Here is a 7,987-nt window from a genome sequence, read left to right on the forward strand (position 1 = left end):
CAGTGGGGATGGGGGTGAGTCTTCTCTTTATGAGAAAGTTTGAAGGGACCATAAGAAAAAAAAGAAGAAACTCCTGATTGCATGTGATAGTTTTCTTATTCTGCACAATTCACCCCTGACTAAAGCAAAACAAAACACCAACAAAAATAAAACTCCTATCTCCATCTTGTACAAGACTAAGAAAAAAACCTAACAAAATACAGATTTATTTTATGATTTCCCCCTTGACCATTCTTTAGTGAATAAAAGTTAGTACTGACTGGTTTCTATAGTACTAGGGAGGTGTCAAATAAGTGCTCAGTTCTTTTAGAAATATCTCGAAGTGTTCTCATTGATTCTAAAGATATGTATTAATATAAAGATAACAGAAATGCCTTTTTTTCTGCTCAATTCATAATCGTCAGGAAATGAGTAGAAATACCAACCTACTTACCCATCAATTGATAAGTACATAATGAAAAAGTAATATACTTACATGATGAAATATCACTCATCTATAGCTACTGCTTTATTCACTATAGCAAAAATTGGAGTCAACCCTATTGTACATAAACAGATGAACAGATAATGAAAATTTAGTGTATGTATATGCACCCACCCACCTACCCACCCATCCACCCTTCTATACACTACTCAGATCTAAAGAAAAACTAAAGCTAGAAATTTTTAATGAAAATCAATTGACTTAGAAACTATATTGAGCAAAGTAACAAATCTCAGAACGTAATAAATAACATTCTCACATGCAGAATCTAATCGATAATATATATGTAAATGTGGACACAGTATAACATGAATAAAAGAGAAAAATAATATAGAGAAAGGGACTGAACACAGGTAATGGATATCAGTTCATATATAAAAAGTGAAATTTTATAACTTTTCTTGCTCTAATTCTGTCATGGATTATGTTTGGGTTTGAGGGTTGATAAGTATATGAATAAAGAAGCATACCTGGCAGCATTATCAGGGCCCAAACTTGTGGCTAGACAGATCATGGGCCATAGAGGAGAACCTATTAATATTATTCTCCTAAATAGAAATAGTATTAGTAAGACTTTAAACGGCTTTACCGTTATATCTATAGGTTAGTGCATTCCTCAACCCTCACCAGAGAAGCTTCCTTTTATACTAGGTGGCCATTAACACGGGCCGAGCACTAAAGGCTGCCCCATGCTCAATCCTAAATGGGATATTTTGTTTCACAGATTTGACATGGGTGATTAGATGAACACTAAGCCTTTAAGTAAAATGTGCTCTTCTAATAATATTTAAAATATTCCTGACATGCTTAGCAACTATACTCCTAAAGTCAACTAACTGAAGAAATGTTTTTTGTTTTATAGAAGGTAGAAAAAGTGCCTTGGTCTGATTGTGAACTCTTGACGGTCTGTGCTTGTGTTACTCTACTCTACTCTCATATTAAGAAATAAAAAGTTTACCTCCTGTAAACTTTTTATTTCTTAAAAACCCCTTCCCAGATCTAGCCAATGGTCAGAATATTCTCCACAGTTGAGTGGAGAGTGTGATACGACTTTCTCACGTACTCTGGTGCCTCACATTTGACCATGTCCCCTGGAGGGGGAGACCTGGTGGCACTCAGAGGAAGGACAGCAAGTAGCCAAGAAGAGACTTGATACCCTATGAGAATATATAGGGGGACGTAATCCCCCTCAGGAACAGTCATAGGGGAGGGGAATAATGGGAAAATGGGGGTGGGGGGGGGGAGAAATGGGAGGATACAAGGAATGGGATAAACATTGAGATGTAACAAGAATAAATTAATAATAAAAAAGAAAAAGATAAAAAAAAAAAAGAAAAGAAATAAAAAGTAACATAATCAAAGAAAGTAAAACTTTTACAACAGAGTCCCTGACACATCATAGACATGCAATAATAGAGTAATTAAATGAATTATTCATAATTTTGAAGCACAATAGTTTAAAAAATGTTTTAAATCTGAATCTGCCATATAGAGCTTTTATTAACTGACCTTACCAAATTGCCAATATTCCAAATATTCTAACATATTTATAGAGCTGTTTTAGGCATATAATAAGCCACATCACTTCAAATGTACAACTAGTTTTTTTAAACCATGACCATCATTTAGAGGATAAACATATTTATGTCCCTGTCAATCCCCATGACGCAAACCCTCCATATCCTTAGCCAAATGAGCTGTCTCCTGTCACAATAGATGGATTTGCATTAATATTTTCTTTACATTTATGCATGTATGTGTGTATATGTATGTATGTATTTACTCATTCATTTGTGTGTACATACACATGTGTGCATATGCCACAGAGTAAAGTTTTTTCTTTTTAATTTTTAATTTGTTCACTTTACATCCCGATTGCAGCCCCCTCCCTTGTCCCCTCTCAACTCCACCTTCCTTCCCTCATACCCTCTCCCTCCCTCCCTTAGTCCTCAGACATCTGACCTCAGCCTATCAAATCTCATCTGAACTGCTTGTAACCTCTTCCTCTGTGGCCTGACAAGGCTGCCCTGACAGCAGGAAATGATCAATGTGTGGAGGCCAGGGTCCATGTCAGAACTAGCCTCTACTCACCACATTAGGGGACCCACAAGGAGACTGTGCTGCGTCTCTACTACATCTGGGCAGAGGGTCTAGGAACTCACCATGAATGATTCTTTGTTGGTGTATCAGTCATAGAGTACACTTTTAAGGGAATTAATGTTTCATGGGTTCTAGATAGAGATAGAAGTCTGATCATCAATCCTGGTGCCAGTGCCTTTACTGCTTGAATCATCTAATCTGCCCTTGTTTTAAAAGTAGATAATGTTTTAGAACTAATTAATTTATTTCATAAAGAGGTCAGAAAACAACCTTCTGTAGTCAACTCGTTCCTGCCACTTTGTGGGATCTGGAACTGAACTTGCATACTAAGGCCTGTATGCAAGCTTCTCTGCCACCTCAGCCATCTTGCCCTAGCCAGGTTTACCTTATTGAATGGTCTGAGAATGAATCACACTGTACATAATTTTCTTACTGATGCACTTAGATTTGACTCTTATAAATAAAACTAACATGAGCATCTCTACTTCTTTGGACTTTGTTTCTTTTTTTTTTTTTTTTTTTTTTTTTTTTTTTTTTTTTTTCATCGTAAATTTAATAATTGGAAGGGCTGAGTCATAAAACTAGTTTGAATTTTACATTTTAAAAAATCTACTAAGTTTTTCCCCATACATATGAAAACTTCTTCTACATCATTGCCAACACTTGGTGGTATGGCATTGCATTTTAGATTTCAAAGAGGTACTGGTTTGCCCCTGTGTTTTTAATTTATACTTTTCTCATGACTAGTGGAGTATTAGCACTGGCACTAACTTATCTCCTGAGTGGAATTGTTACATACATAGCAATTGTGGTTTAGGGTCCACTCCACTCCTTTGCCCATGTTTATACTCATATGGTTTCCTTATTCAGTATTGATAGTTCAAATACGTTCTTTATATATGTTAAATGTTCTTTGCATATGTTTTGCAAAAGTCTGTGGTTGTTCTTTTTCTTTTCTGATGAATTTCACTCAGATAGTAAAAGAGAATAACAATTATTTTTTATTAAAAATTGTGTAAGCTTGTACTTTATATTGAACACACTACAACCTCCTGCATTGCCCTACCCATCCTCTCAGCCCTTGCATCCTTTATCAAATACAGAAACAAGAAAGTTTACCAATTAAAATTCTCTACTATATGACCCAGGCATCCACTGCTAGTTCTTTACCTTAAGAAAGGCTTATGTTTGAGGAAATCTGTCTATCTTGTTTTAAGGATAGTGATTCTAGTGACTAACAAATCATTTCCTGGATCAGTAACATTTTGGAACCTAGGTTTTTGGATTATACTTAAGATCACAATTCACTTCGAGCTGACGTTACATGTGGCATAAATTGTGGATCAGCATCACTTAGCGAAGATGCTGTGTCCACTGTATTGGCCTGTGCTTTACACAAAGGAGTTGTTCTCATATTTGGGTCTATGTCTGGACTTCATTTTGTCCATTATATACTTATTTTATTTTAATACCAATGCTGTGTTGTCTCAATTACTAAAAAATCATGAAAGGTGTTGTATCAAGTGGAGTTGGCTAATCGTCTAACTTTATTCTCTCCTCCAATGCTCTCTTCTCTCTCCTCTCTCTCTCTCTACAAACACACACACACACACACACACACACACACACACACACACACACACACACACATATACACAGAGGCCAGGGAAGAATGTTGGCCATTATGCTGCAGCCCTCTCTACATTCTTTCCCCAAGATGAGATCTCTCACCAAATTTGGAGATAGGCTGGTAGTCAGCAAGCGCCAGAGATCCTTGTTTCTCTGTCCATTACACTATTAAAGTCCTAAGCATTCTTTTTGCCATGCTTGCTTTTTCATGTGGACCCTGGAAATTAGAACTTAAGTCTCCATTCTTGCACAGAAAGTTCTCTCACTGTGACATCTCCCCAGCCCTTTTGATTTTACAAAAGGGTTGTCAGTCAATGATTTTCTTCTGCGTAAAGTAACTCACACTTAGAAAAACACAAAGTAATTCTTTTGCTTATTAGTTTGGGAAATGTAGTGCAAATTTTGTATTAATTCTCTCTAATGTTTTCTGATAAGTCATTGGAAAAGCTGGCTTTTATTTTTTTAAAGAAAGCTTAGACCAGAATGCTAAACAAAGATTCTACCACAAAGCTACATCTCTAGACTTCCTTTCCCCTCTAAGTTTCTTTAGTTTTTACTTTGAAACAGAGTCTCAGAAAGTTGACAGTGTCGTTCTTGAGCCCAAACTCTTGCCCAGGCAGGACTTGTACTTGAAATCTCCCCAATATGGCTTCAGGAGTAGCTGGGATTAGCAACAAATCAATACACCAGTCTCAGCATTTGTGTGTTTTTGGATAAGTGTGTGTGTGTGTGTGTGTGTGTGTGTGTGTGTAGGCATGAACTCTGCTGTATACACATAAGCATGCACATATGTGTACCTGCGTGTGGAGGACAGAGGACAATATTAGGTGTGTTTCTCGATTCCTCACCACCTTACCTTTTGAAACAAGATCTCTCACAAACTCTGAAGAGCACAGATTCAGGCAGAATACTCAGCCAGCAAGCCTCAGTGAAGCTCATTTCTCCATCTCCTCAGAAGTAAGGCTAGAGGTTTAGGAGCCAATGGCCAGCTATTTTTTTTTTTCTTGTGACGAACATTATAAAGCTTATAAACCTTTAACTTAATAGGCCCCTGAGAGTTTCCCCCTATGCTTAGGTGAAGGAAGGCAAAGAACAAGATTCCCTCGCTCTGTAAGTGCTTTGTGCTGCTATGTCCACTTCAATTCCAAAATCTGTTTTAGCTGATAGAGTGGTGGCTGCTCTCCAGTTATCCTGTGGAAATTCCAGGAAACTAACGCAGCTGTCTTTTCCACGGGAGGGTCAGTCCTACAGAAACGCACCATGGTGCCTTCAGAGAGCCTCTTTGTCCCCCCTGTGTTCTGAAAGCATCATCTGGGTAAGATGCTGGGGCTGCAGAAGGAACCAGAGTTCTGGGGGAGTGGAAAGTAATGGATGCACAGTGGGGGAATCTCTTGGGGCTGCACAGGTCCCCACTGTGCAACTTCCGCAGTAAGTCCTCGTTCTCCGTGGTCAGTCTCTTGTTGACCTTTGACTCCTTTTCCAGGGGACTCCTGTAGGGCCACGTAGCCTGCTTGTTGGAAAGCTGCCTTTGAAATCGCCGTGTGTTTGTCCACTCAAGCTTTTAATTCTTCATTTCCCTTCTGGAATCACTTCCGCTTGCCAATCAATGTCGAGCCATTGTCCACCAGCGTTTCCGTCTTCATTAGCATCATGTCCTGCTGATACAGCTTCTCATTTTTTTTATCTCCAGCACCGCTTTCAGGCTTTCTAGCTCTTGCTCCAGATACATGACCTGAGGGTTTGTTTGAATCGCCTTCTCTCTTGATATTCGCTTTTGCTCCTTGGATCTCATTTAGAGCATCGTTTTTTTACTATTCAGATCATTGATTTTGTTTCTCTAGCAATTCCTGCTTCTCTCATTAAGCGGGTTCTCCAGTGACTTCTTTTCCATTTCATGGCTTTTCTTGGTTTCTCAAAGGGAGGCTTCATAGGTCTTCTTCAGCAATTCTGCTTTCTCTGAGTGGCTAGCTTCGATCTCCAGATTAGTGGTTTCGTGGGCCGCATTTAAGTTGCCAAACTGCTCTTGCCTCCTCGATATAAATGTTATAAGGTTCCTCACACTTCGCGGTGTAGGATTCCTTCAGCCGGTTCTCCACCTCCGTCCGGTCCATCTGACGTTGCTGGTTTAGTTTCTGGACAAATCACTCATATGCTGTTTGTAAGTCATTCCTAGCCTTTTCTAGCTTCTCACAGGTGTTTGAAGTAGCAACTCAGACAGGAGGTGCTGGGTCACAACCCAGAGTGCTTCAAACCTGGTATTACCACAGGAAATAAGCTGTTTGAGATGCAGGCTGAACCCACTTGGGTTTTCACATTTTCTTTTGTATTGAGCCAACTCAAGGGTTCTTTCCGAGGGCAGCACATCTGGAGCTGTCTGGGTCTGGATGCACAGGCTTCTGGGATTCTTCTGCCTGCCCTTTTCAACTGCAAGGGGAAGGAATGAAAGCCCCATGGCCAGCTTTTTACGTGGATCCAGAGCATCTGAACTCAGATTTTCATGCTTGGATTGCAGGCATGATCAACCGAGCTGTCTCTCACCCTCCTAGAAGAATATTTTAATATTCCTTTAATAGGCTTGGGTTTCTTGACTGAGCTTTTATACTTTGTCCTGTTCAAAGAACAAGTCTATTTCATGTCCACTGTCCATTTAATAGATATAATATTATTCATAATGCTTTCCATTATACATTAATGCCTGTAGAATCTGTCATGGTGCCATTGCTCTTCGTGTAGAAACCAGTGAACTGTACATTTTCTTCCCTCCTAGTGCAACCTACTCTTGCCTGTGCTGCTCTCAAGGAACTTGTTTTTGTTTAATTGTTTAATGCTGTTTTCATCTATATCTTACTGTTTTCCTCCTCTTCCTCCTTCTCTTCCTCCTCTTCTTCCTCCTTCTTCTTCTCCTCCTCCTCCTCTTCTTCTTGTCTTTTTGAGATAAGGTCTCTCTGTCTGGCCTTGGCTTTCCTGGAGTCATTTTGTAGACCAGGCTGGCCTCGAGCCCACAGAAATCCACCTACTTCTGCCTACCTGAGTGCTGGGATTACAAACATGCACCACGGTGCCTAAATTATATTATTGTTTTCTACTCTTCTGTGTTTCTTTCCTTTTTTTCTTTCTTTTTTAACTTTTTCTTCTTCCTTTGAATTTTTTAGTGCATTTACTTTTGTCTTATTATTCTAGTTTCTTCATGTTGAAAGCAAGATGATTTGATATACTTTTTCTTTTAAATATAAATTCCTCTCTAAGAACCCTCCACAAACTCTGATATGTTGCAATTCATTTTCACTAAATTCAGACTTGTTTTCATTTTCCTTTTTATTTTCTCCTTGACTCATAGAACATACATCACATCACAATAAATTTTCAAATATTTTGTGAGTAAATATCTTTTTTGAAACATTAATATTTAGTTTATTATTTTGTGTCAGAATGCCTTTGTATGACTTGGACACTTCTTTGTTTTTATTGCATTGAGACTTGTTTATAACTGTAAAGCTTTTTGAAGAAAAAAAATCATCAAGTGTACACCTAAGGTTTCAGTAGCAGGCGGAGATCTTGAGGCAGGCTGAACTGCAGTTTGAGGCTAGTCTGAGTTACACTGGGGGGGCTCTATCAAAAAGAAAGAGAAAGTTAAAAGGGAAGGGAAGAGTGGGAGGAAAAAATCACAAGAAATCTTGAATAACTGTTGAGAACTAGAGATTTTTGGTAGCATTTTATTGAATAAAATGTTTTGTTTTATTTTGGTTTTGGTTTTTGATTTTTCAAGACAAGGTT

At 38.5% G+C, this 7,987-nt stretch overlaps 1 pseudogene; it reads right to left on the reverse strand.

The window, feature by feature from the left end:
- Positions 1-5,520: 5,520 nt before the first annotated feature.
- On the reverse strand, positions 5,521-6,665 carry LOC127208645 (microtubule-associated tumor suppressor 1 homolog; annotated as a pseudogene).
- Between the last annotated feature and the right edge of the window lie 1,322 nt (positions 6,666-7,987).

The sequence above is a fragment of the Acomys russatus genome, chromosome 25 (assembly GCF_903995435.1).
Source record: "Acomys russatus chromosome 25, mAcoRus1.1, whole genome shotgun sequence".
Classification (NCBI taxonomy): domain Eukaryota; kingdom Metazoa; phylum Chordata; class Mammalia; order Rodentia; family Muridae; genus Acomys; species Acomys russatus.